Source organism: Phyllobates terribilis, unplaced genomic scaffold (genome assembly GCF_046119375.1).
Source record: "Phyllobates terribilis strain yellow unplaced genomic scaffold, ASM4611937v1 Scaffold_538__1_contigs__length_1162401, whole genome shotgun sequence".
In the NCBI taxonomy this organism is placed as follows: Eukaryota; Metazoa; Chordata; class Amphibia; order Anura; family Dendrobatidae; genus Phyllobates; species Phyllobates terribilis.
The window spans coordinates 503,514-521,308 of record NW_027363298.1 but is presented as its reverse complement, the minus strand read 5'-3'; the positions used below and the strand labels follow the sequence as shown (position 1 = coordinate 521,308).

General features: G+C 44.6%; 11 non-coding genes across 11 annotated transcripts; all 11 read left to right on the top strand.

The window, feature by feature from the left end:
- Positions 1-870: 870 nt before the first annotated feature.
- LOC141232129 (U2 spliceosomal RNA) lies at positions 871-1,061 on the top strand. Its single transcript, XR_012298392.1, has one exon. It is a non-coding gene; the product is annotated as a U2 spliceosomal RNA (small nuclear RNA).
- A 1,116-nt stretch (positions 1,062-2,177) lies between these two features.
- LOC141232128 (U2 spliceosomal RNA) lies at positions 2,178-2,368 on the top strand. Its single transcript, XR_012298391.1, has one exon. It is a non-coding gene; the product is annotated as a U2 spliceosomal RNA (small nuclear RNA).
- Positions 2,369-3,483: 1,115 nt separating this feature from the next.
- On the top strand, positions 3,484-3,674 carry LOC141232126 (U2 spliceosomal RNA). Its single transcript, XR_012298389.1, has one exon. It is a non-coding gene; the product is annotated as a U2 spliceosomal RNA (small nuclear RNA).
- A 1,115-nt stretch (positions 3,675-4,789) lies between these two features.
- Positions 4,790-4,980, top strand: LOC141231706 (U2 spliceosomal RNA). The gene has a single exon (XR_012298017.1). It is a non-coding gene; the product is annotated as a U2 spliceosomal RNA (small nuclear RNA).
- Positions 4,981-6,095: 1,115 nt separating this feature from the next.
- LOC141232125 (U2 spliceosomal RNA) lies at positions 6,096-6,286 on the top strand. Its single transcript, XR_012298388.1, has one exon. It is a non-coding gene; the product is annotated as a U2 spliceosomal RNA (small nuclear RNA).
- Positions 6,287-7,401: 1,115 nt separating this feature from the next.
- LOC141232123 (U2 spliceosomal RNA) lies at positions 7,402-7,592 on the top strand. Its single transcript, XR_012298387.1, has one exon. It is a non-coding gene; the product is annotated as a U2 spliceosomal RNA (small nuclear RNA).
- A 1,115-nt stretch (positions 7,593-8,707) lies between these two features.
- Positions 8,708-8,898, top strand: LOC141232122 (U2 spliceosomal RNA). The gene has a single exon (XR_012298386.1). It is a non-coding gene; the product is annotated as a U2 spliceosomal RNA (small nuclear RNA).
- Positions 8,899-10,013: 1,115 nt separating this feature from the next.
- Positions 10,014-10,204, top strand: LOC141231770 (U2 spliceosomal RNA). The gene has a single exon (XR_012298080.1). It is a non-coding gene; the product is annotated as a U2 spliceosomal RNA (small nuclear RNA).
- A 1,115-nt stretch (positions 10,205-11,319) lies between these two features.
- LOC141232121 (U2 spliceosomal RNA) lies at positions 11,320-11,510 on the top strand. Its single transcript, XR_012298385.1, has one exon. It is a non-coding gene; the product is annotated as a U2 spliceosomal RNA (small nuclear RNA).
- A 2,599-nt stretch (positions 11,511-14,109) lies between these two features.
- Positions 14,110-14,292, top strand: LOC141231852 (U2 spliceosomal RNA). Its single transcript, XR_012298151.1, has one exon. It is a non-coding gene; the product is annotated as a U2 spliceosomal RNA (small nuclear RNA).
- A 1,115-nt stretch (positions 14,293-15,407) lies between these two features.
- On the top strand, positions 15,408-15,598 carry LOC141232120 (U2 spliceosomal RNA). Its single transcript, XR_012298384.1, has one exon. It is a non-coding gene; the product is annotated as a U2 spliceosomal RNA (small nuclear RNA).
- Positions 15,599-17,795: the final 2,197 nt, after the last annotated feature.

Here is a 17,795-nt window from a genome sequence, read left to right as displayed (position 1 = left end):
TGGATAAACAGACATATTAGGCAAGCATTTTGGAGCTTTCACCTAAATAACTACAGGTGGTGAGATAAGCTGCACAATATAATTGACCTTTCAGTATATTGTTGCACACACACCATCTATTTAGCAAATGCCCTTGTTATCAACAGCAGCCTTTTAAACTCACCTGAGCTAACAGGTATGTGCGCTGGTTACTCTGCTGCGCTTAAAATTTCTTTTTTGGTTTGCTACAATGCCTTTTCTGAAACGTTGTCTCCTTCTGCTGGAACACTGACTTCTTTCATTTAATGCCTGCAGACTATAAAAGAGAACCCAACCCAAAAAGTTTGGTTGATTAGTCTGTGGCATTCTGTTAAACTGTTGCTTATGGCGGTCTCTGTGAGCTTCTCAGCGACATTCAGCCAGCCAGGTATCCTGCCTGCAGTAGATGGAATGTGGCAATGGAACGCTGGCTGCGCGTGTCATAATAGGCTCTGAGCCTTTATATACCTGTGCACAGCAGCAGCCACCTTCAGTCTGCTGCTGGACAGCCAGCAGCAGCAGCAGCAGGAGAGGTATGTAATCAGGAGCCCTCCTGCTAAGGGTAGACAGCTGCTCGTTCCACCCCACCCCCCGCCTTAATTGGTTCTCCTCCCTTCCAACGGTGTTGAGGCGGGTGGGAACAGCAGGGGGTGAAGGTGCTGTGTTTAAAGAGGTGGAGTTATGCAGATCTAAAACGCGTGGATTGCAGCAGCAGCAAGCCGAAAAGTGCAGGCATGTAAGGGATCTAGAGGTTGACAACATGTCTTCTTAACGGGAGTCCAGGAGCTCATCTCCACAAATGGACTTTTCAGGATCCTTGGGTGGCTCCGTAGTTTGAAACCAATTCTGGTTATCGCTTCTCGGCCTTTTGGCTAAGATCAAGTGTAGTATCTGTTCTTATCAGTTTAATATCTGATACGTCCCCTATCTGGGGACCATATATTAAATGGATTTTTAGAACAGGGAGATGGAAAAAGAGCTTGCTCTGTCCACTCCACGCATTGACCTGGTATTGCAGTATCTCCAGGACCGGTGCACCCCTTCTTTAATGCAGTTTCTAAAATCAGAAAGAATTGAATTCAATGTTTTTTGTTCATTTTGCTTGTTTGTCGGATTTTGGGATGGACTCTTTGGCTTTGCTTTTCTTCTCCTCATTGGATTTTTCATGTTCAAAGTTGCAGAAGCCAGATTACAAGCTCATTTTGGTTCAACTTCAGCAACTGTGCATTGCATTGCCATGTAATGTGATGCAATGCTATCTTTCTAGCTCTCCCTTTTTACTTCCTTTTGGATAAACAGACATATTAGGCAAGCATTTTGGAGCTTTCACCTAAATAACTACAGGTGGTGAGATAAGCTGCACAATATAATTGACCTTTCAGTATATTGTTGCACACACACCATCTATTTAGCAAATGCCCTTGTTATCAACAGCAGCCTTTTAAACTCACCTGAGCTAACAGGTATGTGCGCTGGTTACTCTGCTGCGCTTAAAATTTCTTTTTTGGTTTGCTACAATGCCTTTTTCTGAAACGTTGTCTCCTTCTGCTGGAACACTGACTTCTTTCATTTAATGCCTGCAGACTATAAAAGAGAACCCAACCCAAAAAGTTTGGTTGATTAGTCTGTGGCATTCTGTTAAACTGTTGCTTATGGCGGTCTCTGTGAGCTTCTCAGCGACATTCAGCCAGCCAGGTATCCTGCCTGCAGTAGATGGAATGTGGCAATGGAACGCTGGCTGCGCGTGTCATAATAGGCTCTGAGCCTTTATATACCTGTGCACAGCAGCAGCCACCTTCAGTCTGCTGCTGGACAGCCAGCAGCAGCAGCAGCAGGAGAGGTATGTAATCAGGAGCCCTCCTGCTAAGGGTAGACAGCTGCTCGTTCCACCCCACCCCCCGCCTTAATTGGTTCTCCTCCCTTCCAACGGTGTTGAGGCGGGTGGGAACAGCAGGGGGTGAAGGTGCTGTGTTTAAAGAGGTGGAGTTATGCAGATCTAAAACGCGTGGATTGCAGCAGCAGCAAGCCGAAAAGTGCAGGCATGTAAGGGATCTAGAGGTTGACAACATGTCTTCTTAACGGGAGTCCAGGAGCTCATCTCCACAAATGGACTTTTCAGGATCCTTGGGTGGCTCCGTAGTTTGAAACCAATTCTGGTTATCGCTTCTCGGCCTTTTGGCTAAGATCAAGTGTAGTATCTGTTCTTATCAGTTTAATATCTGATACGTCCCCTATCTGGGGACCATATATTAAATGGATTTTTAGAACAGGGAGATGGAAAAAGAGCTTGCTCTGTCCACTCCACGCATTGACCTGGTATTGCAGTATCTCCAGGACCGGTGCACCCCTTCTTTAATGCAGTTTCTAAAATCAGAAAGAATTGAATTCAATGTTTTTTGTTCATTTTGCTTGTTTGTCGGATTTTGGGATGGACTCTTTGGCTTTGCTTTTCTTCTCCTCATTGGATTTTTCATGTTCAAAGTTGCAGAAGCCAGATTACAAGCTCATTTTGGTTCAACTTCAGCAACTGTGCATTGCATTGCCATGTAATGTGATGCAATGCTATCTTTCTAGCTCTCCCTTTTTACTTCCTTTTGGATAAACAGACATATTAGGCAAGCATTTTGGAGCTTTCACCTAAATAACTACAGGTGGTGAGATAAGCTGCACAATATAATTGACCTTTCAGTATATTGTTGCACACACACCATCTATTTAGCAAATGCCCTTGTTATCAACAGCAGCCTTTTAAACTCACCTGAGCTAACAGGTATGTGCGCTGGTTACTCTGCTGCGCTTAAAATTTCTTTTTTGGTTTGCTACAATGCCTTTTCTGAAACGTTGTCTCCTTCTGCTGGAACACTGACTTCTTTCATTTAATGCCTGCAGACTATAAAAGAGAACCCAACCCAAAAAGTTTGGTTGATTAGTCTGTGGCATTCTGTTAAACTGTTGCTTATGGCGGTCTCTGTGAGCTTCTCAGCGACATTCAGCCAGCCAGGTATCCTGCCTGCAGTAGATGGAATGTGGCAATGGAACGCTGGCTGCGCGTGTCATAATAGGCTCTGAGCCTTTATATACCTGTGCACAGCAGCAGCCACCTTCAGTCTGCTGCTGGACAGCCAGCAGCAGCAGCAGCAGGAGAGGTATGTAATCAGGAGCCCTCCTGCTAAGGGTAGACAGCTGCTCGTTCCACCCCACCCCCCGCCTTAATTGGTTCTCCTCCCTTCCAACGGTGTTGAGGCGGGTGGGAACAGCAGGGGGTGAAGGTGCTGTGTTTAAAGAGGTGGAGTTATGCAGATCTAAAACGCGTGGATTGCAGCAGCAGCAAGCCGAAAAGTGCAGGCATGTAAGGGATCTAGAGGTTGACAACATGTCTTCTTAACGGGAGTCCAGGAGCTCATCTCCACAAATGGACTTTTCAGGATCCTTGGGTGGCTCCGTAGTTTGAAACCAATTCTGGTTATCGCTTCTCGGCCTTTTGGCTAAGATCAAGTGTAGTATCTGTTCTTATCAGTTTAATATCTGATACGTCCCCTATCTGGGGACCATATATTAAATGGATTTTTAGAACAGGGAGATGGAAAAAGAGCTTGCTCTGTCCACTCCACGCATTGACCTGGTATTGCAGTATCTCCAGGACCGGTGCACCCCTTCTTTAATGCAGTTTCTAAAATCAGAAAGAATTGAATTCAATGTTTTTTGTTCATTTTGCTTGTTTGTCGGATTTTGGGATGGACTCTTTGGCTTTGCTTTTCTTCTCCTCATTGGATTTTTCATGTTCAAAGTTGCAGAAGCCAGATTACAAGCTCATTTTGGTTCAACTTCAGCAACTGTGCATTGCATTGCCATGTAATGTGATGCAATGCTATCTTTCTAGCTCTCCCTTTTTACTTCCTTTTGGATAAACAGACATATTAGGCAAGCATTTTGGAGCTTTCACCTAAATAACTACAGGTGGTGAGATAAGCTGCACAATATAATTGACCTTTCAGTATATTGTTGCACACACACCATCTATTTAGCAAATGCCCTTGTTATCAACAGCAGCCTTTTAAACTCACCTGAGCTAACAGGTATGTGCGCTGGTTACTCTGCTGCGCTTAAAATTTCTTTTTTGGTTTGCTACAATGCCTTTTCTGAAACGTTGTCTCCTTCTGCTGGAACACTGACTTCTTTCATTTAATGCCTGCAGACTATAAAAGAGAACCCAACCCAAAAAGTTTGGTTGATTAGTCTGTGGCATTCTGTTAAACTGTTGCTTATGGCGGTCTCTGTGAGCTTCTCAGCGACATTCAGCCAGCCAGGTATCCTGCCTGCAGTAGATGGAATGTGGCAATGGAACGCTGGCTGCGCGTGTCATAATAGGCTCTGAGCCTTTATATACCTGTGCACAGCAGCAGCCACCTTCAGTCTGCTGCTGGACAGCCAGCAGCAGCAGCAGCAGGAGAGGTATGTAATCAGGAGCCCTCCTGCTAAGGGTAGACAGCTGCTCGTTCCACCCCACCCCCCGCCTTAATTGGTTCTCCTCCCTTCCAACGGTGTTGAGGCGGGTGGGAACAGCAGGGGGTGAAGGTGCTGTGTTTAAAGAGGTGGAGTTATGCAGATCTAAAACGCGTGGATTGCAGCAGCAGCAAGCCGAAAAGTGCAGGCATGTAAGGGATCTAGAGGTTGACAACATGTCTTCTTAACGGGAGTCCAGGAGCTCATCTCCACAAATGGACTTTTCAGGATCCTTGGGTGGCTCCGTAGTTTGAAACCAATTCTGGTTATCGCTTCTCGGCCTTTTGGCTAAGATCAAGTGTAGTATCTGTTCTTATCAGTTTAATATCTGATACGTCCCCTATCTGGGGACCATATATTAAATGGATTTTTAGAACAGGGAGATGGAAAAGGAGCTTGCTCTGTCCACTCCACGCATTGACCTGGTATTGCAGTATCTCCAGGACCGGTGCACCCCTTCTTTAATGCAGTTTCTAAAATCAGAAAGAATTGAATTCAATGTTTTTTGTTCATTTTGCTTGTTTGTCGGATTTTGGGATGGGGTCTTTGGCTTTGCTTTTCTTCTCCTCATTGGATTTTTCATGTTCAAAGTTGCAGAAGCCAGATTACAAGCTCATTTTGGTTCAACTTCAGCAACTGTGCATTGCATTGCCATGTAATGTGATGCAATGCTATCTTTCTAGCTCTCCCTTTTTACTTCCTTTTGGATAAACAGACATATTAGGCAAGCATTTTGGAGCTTTCACCTAAATAACTACAGGTGGTGAGATAAGCTGCACAATATAATTGACCTTTCAGTATATTGTTGCACACACACCATCTATTTAGCAAATGCCCTTGTTATCAACAGCAGCCTTTTAAACTCACCTGAGCTAACAGGTATGTGCGCTGGTTACTCTGCTGCGCTTAAAATTTCTTTTTTGGTTTGCTACAATGCCTTTTCTGAAACGTTGTCTCCTTCTGCTGGAACACTGACTTCTTTCATTTAATGCCTGCAGACTATAAAAGAGAACCCAACCCAAAAAGTTTGGTTGATTAGTCTGTGGCATTCTGTTAAACTGTTGCTTATGGCGGTCTCTGTGAGCTTCTCAGCGACATTCAGCCAGCCAGGTATCCTGCCTGCAGTAGATGGAATGTGGTAATGGAACGCTGGCTGCGCGTGTCATAATAGGCTCTGAGCCTTTATATACCTGTGCACAGCAGCAGCCACCTTCAGTCTGCTGCTGGACAGCCAGCAGCAGCAGCAGCAGGAGAGGTATGTAATCAGGAGCCCTCCTGCTAAGGGTAGACAGCTGCTCGTTCCACCCCACCCCCCGCCTTAATTGGTTCTCCTCCCTTCCAACGGTGTTGAGGCGGGTGGGAACAGCAGGGGGTGAAGGTGCTGTGTTTAAAGAGGTGGAGTTATGCAGATCTAAAACGCGTGGATTGCAGCAGCAGCAAGCCGAAAAGTGCAGGCATGTAAGGGATCTAGAGGTTGACAACATGTCTTCTTAACGGGAGTCCAGGAGCTCATCTCCACAAATGGACTTTTCAGGATCCTTGGGTGGCTCCGTAGTTTGAAACCCATTCTGGTTATCGCTTCTCGGCCTTTTGGCTAAGATCAAGTGTAGTATCTGTTCTTATCAGTTTAATATCTGATACGTCCCCTATCTGGGGACCATATATTAAATGGATTTTTAGAACAGGGAGATGGAAAAAGAGCTTGCTCTGTCCACTCCACGCATTGACCTGGTATTGCAGTATCTCCAGGACCGGTGCACCCCTTCTTTAATGCAGTTTCTAAAATCAGAAAGAATTGAATTCAATGTTTTTTGTTCATTTTGCTTGTTTGTCGGATTTTGGGATGGACTCTTTGGCTTTGCTTTTCTTCTCCTCATTGGATTTTTCATGTTCAAAGTTGCAGAAGCCAGATTACAAGCTCATTTTGGTTCAACTTCAGCAACTGTGCATTGCATTGCCATGTAATGTGATGCAATGCTATCTTTCTAGCTCTCCCTTTTTACTTCCTTTTGGATAAACAGACATATTAGGCAAGCATTTTGGAGCTTTCACCTAAATAACTACAGGTGGTGAGATAAGCTGCACAATATAATTGACCTTTCAGTATATTGTTGCACACACACCATCTATTTAGCAAATGCCCTTGTTATCAACAGCAGCCTTTTAAACTCACCTGAGCTAACAGGTATGTGCGCTGGTTACTCTGCTGCGCTTAAAATTTCTTTTTTGGTTTGCTACAATGCCTTTTCTGAAACGTTGTCTCCTTCTGCTGGAACACTGACTTCTTTCATTTAATGCCTGCAGACTATAAAAGAGAACCCAACCCAAAAAGTTTGGTTGATTAGTCTGTGGCATTCTGTTAAACTGTTGCTTATGGCGGTCTCTGTGAGCTTCTCAGCGACATTCAGCCAGCCAGGTATCCTGCCTGCAGTAGATGGAATGTGGCAATGGAACGCTGGCTGCGCGTGTCATAATAGGCTCTGAGCCTTTATATACCTGTGCACAGCAGCAGCCACCATCAGTCTGCTGCTGGACAGCCAGCAGCAGCAGCAGCAGGAGAGGTATGTAATCAGGAGCCCTCCTGCTATGGGTAGACAGCTGCTCGTTCCACCCCACCCCCCGCCTTAATTGGTTCTCCTCCCTTCCAACGGTGTTGAGGCGGGTGGGAACAGCAGGGGGTGAAGGTGCTGTGTATAAAGAGGTGGAGTTATGCAGATCTAAAACGCGTGGATTGCAGCAGCAGCAAGCCGAAAAGTGCAGGCATGTAAGGGATCTAGAGGTTGACAACATGTCTTCTTAACGGGAGTCCAGGAGCTCATCTCCACAAATGGACTTTTCAGGATCCTTGGGTGGCTCCGTAGTTTGAAACCAATTCTGGTTATCGCTTCTCGGCCTTTTGGCTAAGATCAAGTGTAGTATCTGTTCTTATCAGTTTAATATCTGATACGTCCCCTATCTGGGGACCATATATTAAATGGATTTTTAGAACAGGGAGATGGAAAAAGAGCTTGCTCTGTCCACTCCACGCATTGACCTGGTATTGCAGTATCTCCAGGACCGGTGCACCCCTTCTTTAATGCAGTTTCTAAAATCAGAAAGAATTGAATTCAATGTTTTTTGTTCATTTTGCTTGTTTGTCGGATTTTGGGATGGACTCTTTGGCTTTGCTTTTCTTCTCCTCATTGGATTTTTCATGTTCAAAGTTGCAGAAGCCAGATTACAAGCTCATTTTGGTTCAACTTCAGCAACTGTGCATTGCATTGCCATGTAATGTGATGCAATGCTATCTTTCTAGCTCTCCCTTTTTACTTCCTTTTGGATAAACAGACATATTAGGCAAGCATTTTGGAGCTTTCACCTAAATAACTACAGGTGGTGAGATAAGCTGCACAATATAATTGACCTTTCAGTATACTGTTGCACACACACCATCTATTTAGCAAATGCCCTTGTTATCAACAGCAGCCTTTTAAACTCACCTGAGCTAACAGGTATGTGCGCTGGTTACTCTGCTGCGCTTAAAATTTCTTTTTTGGTTTGCTACAATGCCTTTTCTGAAACGTTGTCTCCTTCTGCTGGAACACTGACTTCTTTCATTTAATGCCTGCAGACTATAAAAGAGAACCCAACCCAAAAAGTTTGGTTGATTAGTCTGTGGCATTCTGTTAAACTGTTGCTTATGGCGGTCTCTGTGAGCTTCTCAGCGACATTCAGCCAGCCAGGTATCCTGCCTGCAGTAGATGGAATGTGGCAATGGAACGCTGGCTGCGCGTGTCATAATAGGCTCTGAGCCTTTATATACCTGTGCACAGCAGCAGCCACCTTCAGTCTGCTGCTGGACAGCCAGCAGCAGCAGCAGCAGGAGAGGTATGTTATCAGGAGCCCTCCTGCTAAGGGTAGACAGCTGCTCGTTCCACCCCACCCCCCGCCTTAATTGGTTCTCCTCCCTTCCAACGGTGTTGAGGCGGGTGGGAACAGCAGGGGGTGAAGGTGCTGTGTTTAAAGAGGTGGAGTTATGCAGATCTAAAACGCGTGGATTGCAGCAGCAGCAAGCCGAAAAGTGCAGGCATGTAAGGGATCTAGAGGTTGACAACATGTCTTCTTAACGGGAGTCCAGGAGCTCATCTCCACAAATGGACTTTTCAGGATCCTTGGGTGGCTCCGTAGTTTGAAACCAATTCTGGTTATCGCTTCTCGGCCTTTTGGCTAAGATCAAGTGTAGTATCTGTTCTTATCAGTTTAATATCTGATACGTCCCCTATCTGGGGACCATATATTAAATGGATTTTTAGAACAGGGAGATGGAAAAAGAGCTTGCTCTGTCCACTCCACGCATTGACCTGGTATTGCAGTATCTCCAGGACCGGTGCACCCCTTCTTTAATGCAGTTTCTAAAATCAGAAAGAATTGAATTCAATGTTTTTTGTTCATTTTGCTTGTTTGTCGGATTTTGGGATGGACTCTTTGGCTTTGCTTTTCTTCTCCTCATTGGATTTTTCATGTTCAAAGTTGCAGAAGCCAGATTACAAGCTCATTTTGGTTCAACTTCAGCAACTGTGCATTGCATTGCCATGTAATGTGATGCAATGCTATCTTTCTAGCTCTCCCTTTTTACTTCCTTTTGGATAAACAGACATATTAGGCAAGCATTTTGGAGCTTTCACCTAAATAACTACAGGTGGTGAGATAAGCTGCACAATATAATTGACCTTTCAGTATATTGTTGCACACACACCATCTATTTAGCAAATGCCCTTGTTATCAACAGCAGCCTTTTAAACTCACCTGAGCTAACAGGTATGTGCGCTGGTTACTCTGCTGCGCTTAAAATTTCTTTTTTGGTTTGCTACAATGCCTTTTCTGAAACGTTGTCTCCTTCTGCTGGAACACTGACTTCTTTCATTTAATGCCTGCAGACTATAAAAGAGAACCCAACCCAAAAAGTTTGGTTGATTAGTCTGTGGCATTCTGTTAAACTGTTGCTTATGGCGGTCTCTGTGAGCTTCTCAGCGACATTCAGCCAGCCAGGTATCCTGCCTGCAGTAGATGGAATGTGGCAATGGAACGCTGGCTGCGCGTGTCATAATAGGCTCTGAGCCTTTATATACCTGTGCACAGCAGCAGCCACCTTCAGTCTGCTGCTGGACAGCCAGCAGCAGCAGCAGCAGGAGAGGTATGTAATCAGGAGCCCTCCTGCTAAGGGTAGACAGCTGCTCGTTCCACCCCACCCCCCGCCTTAATTGGTTCTCCTCCCTTCCAACGGTGTTGAGGCGGGTGGGAACAGCAGGGGGTGAAGGTGCTGTGTTTAAAGAGGTGGAGTTATGCAGATCTAAAACGCGTGGATTGCAGCAGCAGCAAGCCGAAAAGTGCAGGCATGTAAGGGATCTAGAGGTTGACAACATGTCTTCTTAACGGGAGTCCAGGAGCTCATCTCCACAAATGGACTTTTCAGGATCCTTGGGTGGCTCCGTAGTTTGAAACCAATTCTGGTTATCGCTTCTCGGCCTTTTGGCTAAGATCAAGTGTAGTATCTGTTCTTATCAGTTTAATATCTGAAACGTCCCCTATCTGGGGACCATATATTAAATGGATTTTTAGAACAGGGAGATGGAAAAAGAGCTTGCTCTGTCCACTCCACGCATTGACCTGGTATTGCAGTATCTCCAGGACCGGTGCACCCCTTCTTTAATGCAGTTTCTAAAATCAGAAAGAATTGAATTCAATGTTTTTTGTTCATTTTGCTTGTTTGTCGGATTTTGGGATGGACTCTTTGGCTTTGCTTTTCTTCTCCTCATTGGATTTTTCATGTTCAAAGTTGCAGAAGCCAGATTACAAGCTCATTTTGGTTCAACTTCAGCAACTGTGCATTGCATTGCCATGTAATGTGATGCAATGCTATCTTTCTAGCTCTCCCTTTTTACTTCCTTTTGGATAAACAGACATATTAGGCAAGCATTTTGGAGCTTTCACCTAAATAACTACAGGTGGTGAGATAAGCTGCACAATATAATTGACCTTTCAGTATATTGTTGCACACACACCATCTATTTAGCAAATGCCCTTGTTATCAACAGCAGCCTTTTAAACTCACCTGAGCTAACAGGTATGTGCGCTGGTTACTCTGCTGCGCTTAAAATTTCTTTTTTGGTTTGCTACAATGCCTTTTCTGAAACGTTGTCTCCTTCTGCTGGAACACTGACTTCTTTCATTTAATGCCTGCAGACTATAAAAGAGAACCCAACCCAAAAAGTTTGGTTGATTAGTCTGTGGCATTCTGTTAAACTGTTGCTTATGGCGGTCTCTGTGAGCTTCTCAGCGACATTCAGCCAGCCAGGTATCCTGCCTGCAGTAGATGGAATGTGGCAATGGAACGCTGGCTGCGCGTGTCATAATAGGCTCTGAGCCTTTATATACCTGTGCACAGCAGCAGCCACCTTCAGTCTGCTGCTGGACAGCCAGCAGCAGCAGCAGCAGGAGAGGTATGTAATCAGGAGCCCTCCTGCTAAGGGTAGACAGCTGCTCGTTCCACCCCACCCCCCGCCTTAATTGGTTCTCCTCCCTTCCAACGGTGTTGAGGCGGGTGGGAACAGCAGGGGGTGAAGGTGCTGTGTTTAAAGAGGTGGAGTTATGCAGATCTAAAACGCGTGGATTGCAGCAGCAGCAAGCCGAAAAGTGCAGGCATGTAAGGGATCTAGAGGTTGACAACATGTCTTCTTAACGGGAGTCCAGGAGCTCATCTCCACAAATGGACTTTTCAGGATCCTTGGGTGGCTCCGTAGTTTGAAACCAATTCTGGTTATCGCTTCTCGGCCTTTTGGCTAAGATCAAGTGTAGTATCTGTTCTTATCAGTTTAATATCTGATACGTCCCCTATCTGGGGACCATATATTAAATGGATTTTTAGAACAGGGAGATGGAAAAAGAGCTTGCTCTGTCCACTCCACGCATTGACCTGGTATTGCAGTATCTCCAGGACCGGTGCACCCCTTCTTTAATGCAGTTTCTAAAATCAGAAAGAATTGAATTCAATGTTTTTTGTTCATTTTGCTTGTTTGTCGGATTTTGGGATGGACTCTTTGGCTTTGCTTTTCTTCTCCTCATTGGATTTTTCATGTTCAAAGTTGCAGAAGCCAGATTACAAGCTCATTTTGGTTCAACTTCAGCAACTGTGCATTGCATTGCCATGTAATGTGATGCAATGCTATCTTTCTAGCTCTCCCTTTTTACTTCCTTTTGGATAAACAGACATATTAGGCAAGCATTTTGGAGCTTTCACCTAAATAACTACAGGTGGTGAGATAAGCTGCACAATATAATTGACCTTTCAGTATATTGTTGCACACACACCATCTATTTAGCAAATGCCCTTGTTATCAACAGCAGCCTTTTAAACTCACCTGAGCTAACAGGTATGTGCGCTGGTTACTCTGCTGCGCTTAAAATTTCTTTTTTGGTTTGCTACAATGCCTTTTCTGAAACGTTGTCTCCTTCTGCTGGAACACTGACTTCTTTCATTTAATGCCTGCAGACTATAAAAGAGAACCCAACCCAAAAAGTTTGGTTGATTAGTCTGTGGCATTCTGTTAAACTGTTGCTTATGGCGGTCTCTGTGAGCTTCTCAGCGACATTCAGCCAGCCAGGTATCCTGCCTGCAGTAGATGGAATGTGGCAATGGAACGCTGGCTGCGCGTGTCATAATAGGCTCTGAGCCTTTATATACCTGTGCACAGCAGCAGCCACCTTCAGTCTGCTGCTGGACAGCCAGCAACAGCAGCAGCAGGAGAGGTATGTAATCAGGAGCCCTCCTGCTAAGGGTAGACAGCTGCTCGTTCCACCCCACCCCCCGCCTTAATTGGTTCTCCTCCCTTCCAACGGTGTTGAGGCGGGTGGGAACAGCAGGGGGTGAAGGTGCTGTGTTTAAAGAGGTGGAGTTATGCAGATCTAAAACGCGTGGATTGCAGCAGCAGCAAGCCGAAAAGTGCAGGCATGTAAGGGATCTAGAGGTTGACAACATGTCTTCTTAACGGGAGTCCAGGAGCTCATCTCCACAAATGGACTTTTCAGGATCCTTGGGTGGCTCCGTAGTTTGAAACCAATTCTGGTTATCGCTTCTCGGCCTTTTGGCTAAGATCAAGTGCAGTGATTTAGCGATTGCTGCCTTGGTTTTGGTTGGAGGTGTCTGGGGTACCTGGCTCGTCGGCCTTGGGGGATCGTCCTTACTTAATTGTGGGGACTTCACCCCCTTGCTGCTATAGGCGTGTCGGCTTAGTCCCCAGACAACGGGAAGCGATCATACTCGCTCCTTCTGTGTGTTGGAGTGGAGATTACGCTAATTCTGTTGGAGAATCATGGCAACAGAGGCGGAGTTGTGGCCGAAGTTGGAGGTTCCAGAACATGCACGTGTGGAGACCGCTTTCCGGATTTTTGTCCGGAGAGACTGTCAGAAGGTTAAGGACTTTCGGTTTATTATGAAGGAGATCATCTTGGGTGTCGCAAAGGTGAAAAAAGAAGACATCGTGGCAGTTATGGATTATCCCCAAAAGGGTGTCTATGACGTGTTTTTTGAGTCTAGGAAGATTTTGGAGAACTATATGGATTCTTTTGATGAATTGAGACATGAGAAGTTTGTTGGAATTCGGTTTCAACGTCACGTATTTAGTAGTGAAAAGATGGTGACAGTGAAGATGTTTTCACCACTGGTTCCAGAAGAGGACATTGTCACGTTTTTGAGTGGTTTTGCCAAGTCTGTAGTATCAAAAGGTAAAGTAATGAATGAATTCGGAGTATGGACGGGAAAGTGGAAATTTTTTGTGGAATTTAACATGAACAAGGATAGGAGTTTTTCCTACCCGCCTCAAAGGTTTAAGCTTGGTAAAGTAAGTGGGAATTTATTCTTTAATGGGATGGATTCCTTTTGTTCAATTTGTGAGGTATATGGTCATAAACGTGAAGACTGTACTGCAGAAAAGTGTTGGAAGTGTAAAGCGGAAGGACATGTTTCTAAATCATGTCCAGTAGAAAGGAATAAGTGTAACCTGTGTATGGAAATTGGGCATAGGTTTAAGGAATGCCCAAAGAGAAAGAGTAATAAGGAGAAGATGGAAAGTGCAAAGGCGGAAAAGAAAGAAAAAAAGAAGACGGTAGAGGTTCAGAGGCAAACAGAAGAGGAGGAAGCTGATAAAGAAATGGACAAAGTTAAAAAAGGAATTGCGGAAATGAAGGGAAGTGGTGTGTGTTTTGAAGCTTTTTTTCCAAAGGTAATTGCAAGTGTGAAGGCAAATAAAGAGAGGTTTTTTGAAACCTATAAGGTGGGAAGGACATGGATAGATTATGTGAATACAAACTTTGAATCTTTCTCGCAAGAGAAAGGACTGTTGGAGTATCTAACATATTATGCGTTGAAGGGAGGAATGCAGTAATGTGTTTTGTTTCCTTCCTCTATATATTATGTGTCTGAGAGGAAATACTGGTTGTTGTTTTGTTTTTTTTGTATATGCATTAAATAATGTTTTTTTGTTTTAAAATGACACGATGATGGATTTGGTCCATCACCGTTTTCAGAAGTATGGAATCGAGATGGTACTTGTAATCTGAGTGTTGTGGGAAAAAAAAAAAAAATCTGTTCTTATCAGTTTAATATCTGATACGTCCCCTATCTGGGGACCATATATTAAATGGATTTTTAGAACAGGGAGATGGAAAAAGAGCTTGCTCTGTCCACTCCACGCATTGACCTGGTATTGCAGTATCTCCAGGACCGGTGCACCCCTTCTTTAATGCAGTTTCTAAAATCAGAAAGAATTGAATTCAATGTTTTTTGTTCATTTTGCTTGTTTGTCGGATTTTGGGATGGACTCTTTGGCTTTGCTTTTCTTCTCCTCATTGGATTTTTCATGTTCAAAGTTGCAGAAGCCAGATTACAAGCTCATTTTGGTTCAACTTCAGCAACTGTGCATTGCATTGCCATGTAATGTGATGCAATGCTATCTTTCTAGCTCTCCCTTTTTACTTCCTTTTGGATAAACAGACATATTAGGCAAGCATTTTGGAGCTTTCACCTAAATAACTACAGGTGGTGAGATAAGCTGCACAATATAATTGACCTTTCAGTATATTGTTGCACACACACCATCTATTTAGCAAATGCCCTTGTTATCAACAGCAGCCTTTTAAACTCACCTGAGCTAACAGGTATGTGCGCTGGTTACTCTGCTGCGCTTAAAATTTCTTTTTTGGTTTGCTACAATGCCTTTTCTGAAACGTTGTCTCCTTCTGCTGGAACACTGACTTCTTTCATTTAATGCCTGCAGACTATAAAAGAGAACCCAACCCAAAAAGTTTGGTTGATTAGTCTGTGGCATTCTGTTAAACTGTTGCTTATGGCGGTCTCTGTGAGCTTCTCAGCGACATTCAGCCAGCCAGGTATCCTGCCTGCAGTAGATGGAATGTGGCAATGGAACGCTGGCTGCGCGTGTCATAATAGGCTCTGAGCCTTTATATACCTGTGCACAGCAGCAGCCACCTTCAGTCTGCTGCTGGACAGCCAGCAGCAGCAGCAGCAGGAGAGGTATGTAATCAGGAGCCCTCCTGCTAAGGGTAGACAGCTGCTCGTTCCACCCCACCCCCCGCCTTAATTGGTTCTCCTCCCTTCCAACGGTGTTGAGGCGGGTGGGAACAGCAGGGGGTGAAGGTGCTGTGTTTAAAGAGGTGGAGTTATGCAGATCTAAAACGCGTGGATTGCAGCAGCAGCAAGCCGAAAAGTGCAGGCATGTAAGGGATCTAGAGGTTGACAACATGTCTTCTTAACGGGAGTCCAGGAGCTCATCTCCACAAATGGACTTTTCAGGATCCTTGGGTGGCTCCGTAGTTTGAAACCAATTCTGGTTATCGCTTCTCGGCCTTTTGGCTAAGATCAAGTGTAGTATCTGTTCTTATCAGTTTAATATCTGATACGTCCCCTATCTGGGGACCATATATTAAATGGATTTTTAGAACAGGGAGATGGAAAAAGAGCTTGCTCTGTCCACTCCACGCATTGACCTGGTATTGCAGTATCTCCAGGACCGGTGCACCCCTTCTTTAATGCAGTTTCTAAAATCAGAAAGAATTGAATTCAATGTTTTTTGTTCATTTTGCTTGTTTGTCGGATTTTGGGATGGACTCTTTGGCTTTGCTTTTCTTCTCCTCATTGGATTTTTCATGTTCAAAGTTGCAGAAGCCAGATTACAAGCTCATTTTGGTTCAACTTCAGCAACTGTGCATTGCATTGCCATGTAATGTGATGCAATGCTATCTTTCTAGCTCTCCCTTTTTACTTCCTTTTGGATAAACAGACATATTAGGCAAGCATTTTGGAGCTTTCACCTAAATAACTACAGGTGGTGAGATAAGCTGCACAATATAATTGACCTTTCAGTATATTGTTGCACACACACCATCTATTTAGCAAATGCCCTTGTTATCAACAGCAGCCTTTTAAACTCACCTGAGCTAACAGGTATGTGCGCTGGTTACTCTGCTGCGCTTAAAATTTCTTTTTTGGTTTGCTACAATGCCTTTTCTGAAACGTTGTCTCCTTCTGCTGGAACACTGACTTCTTTCATTTAATGCCTGCAGACTATAAAAGAGAACCCAACCCAAAAAGTTTGGTTGATTAGTCTGTGGCATTCTGTTAAACTGTTGCTTATGGCGGTCTCTGTGAGCTTCTCAGCGACATTCAGCCAGCCAGGTATCCTGCCTGCAGTAGATGGAATGTGGCAATGGAACGCTGGCTGCGCGTGTCATAATAGGCTCTGAGCCTTTATATACCTGTGCACAGCAGCAGCCACCTTCAGTCTGCTGCTGGACAGCCAGCAACAGCAGCAGCAGGAGAGGTATGTAATCAGGAGCCCTCCTGCTAAGGGTAGACAGCTGCTCGTTCCACCCCACCCCCCGCCTTAATTGGTTCTCCTCCCTTCCAACGGTGTTGAGGCGGGTGGGAACAGCAGGGGGTGAAGGTGCTGTGTTTAAAGAGGTGGAGTTATGCAGATCTAAAACGCGTGGATTGCAGCAGCAGCAAGCCGAAAAGTGCAGGCATGTAAGGGATCTAGAGGTTGACAACATGTCTTCTTAACGGGAGTCCAGGAGCTCATCTCCACAAATGGACTTTTCAGGATCCTTGGGTGGCTCCGTAGTTTGAAACCAATTCTGGTTATCGCTTCTCGGCCTTTTGGCTAAGATCAAGTGCAGTGATTTAGCGATTGCTGCCTTGGTTTTGGTTGGAGGTGTCTGGGGTACCTGGCTCGTCGGCCTTGGGGGATCGTCCTTACTTAATTGTGGGGACTTCACCCCCTTGCTGCTATAGGCGTGTCGGCTTAGTCCCCAGACAACGGGAAGCGATCATACTCGCTCCTTCTGTGTGTTGGAGTGGAGATTACGCTAATTCTGTTGGAGAATCATGGCAACAGAGGCGGAGTTGTGGCCGAAGTTGGAGGTTCCAGAACATGCACGTGTGGAGACCGCTTTCCGGATTTTTGTCCGGAGAGACTGTCAGAAGGTTAAGGACTTTCGGTTTATTATGAAGGAGATCATCTTGGGTGTCGCAAAGGTGAAAAAAGAAGACATCGTGGCAGTTATGGATTATCCCCAAAAGGGTGTCTATGACGTGTTTTTTGAGTCTAGGAAGATTTTGGAGAACTATATGGATTCTTTTGATGAATTGAGACATGAGAAGTTTGTTGGAATTCGGTTTCAACGTCACGTATTTAGTAGTGAAAAGATGGTGACAGTGAAGATGTTTTCACCACTGGTTCCAGAAGAGGACATTGTCACGTTTTTGAGTGGTTTTGCCAAGTCTGTAGTATCAAAAGGTAAAGTAATGAATGAATTCGGAGTATGGACGGGAAAGTGGAAATTTTTTGTGGAATTTAACATGAACAAGGATAGGAGTTTTTCCTACCCGCCTCAAAGGTTTAAGCTTGGTAAAGTAAGTGGGAATTTATTCTTTAATGGGATGGATTCCTTTTGTTCAATTTGTGAGGTATATGGTCATAAACGTGAAGACTGTACTGCAGAAAAGTGTTGGAAGTGTAAAGCGGAAGGACATGTTTCTAAATCATGTCCAGTAGAAAGGAATAAGTGTAACCTGTGTATGGAAATTGGGCATAGGTTTAAGGAATGCCCAAAGAGAAAGAGTAATAAGGAGAAGATGGAAAGTGCAAAGGCGGAAAAGAAAGAAAAAAAGAAGACGGTAGAGGTTCAGAGGCAAACAGAAGAGGAGGAAGCTGATAAAGAAA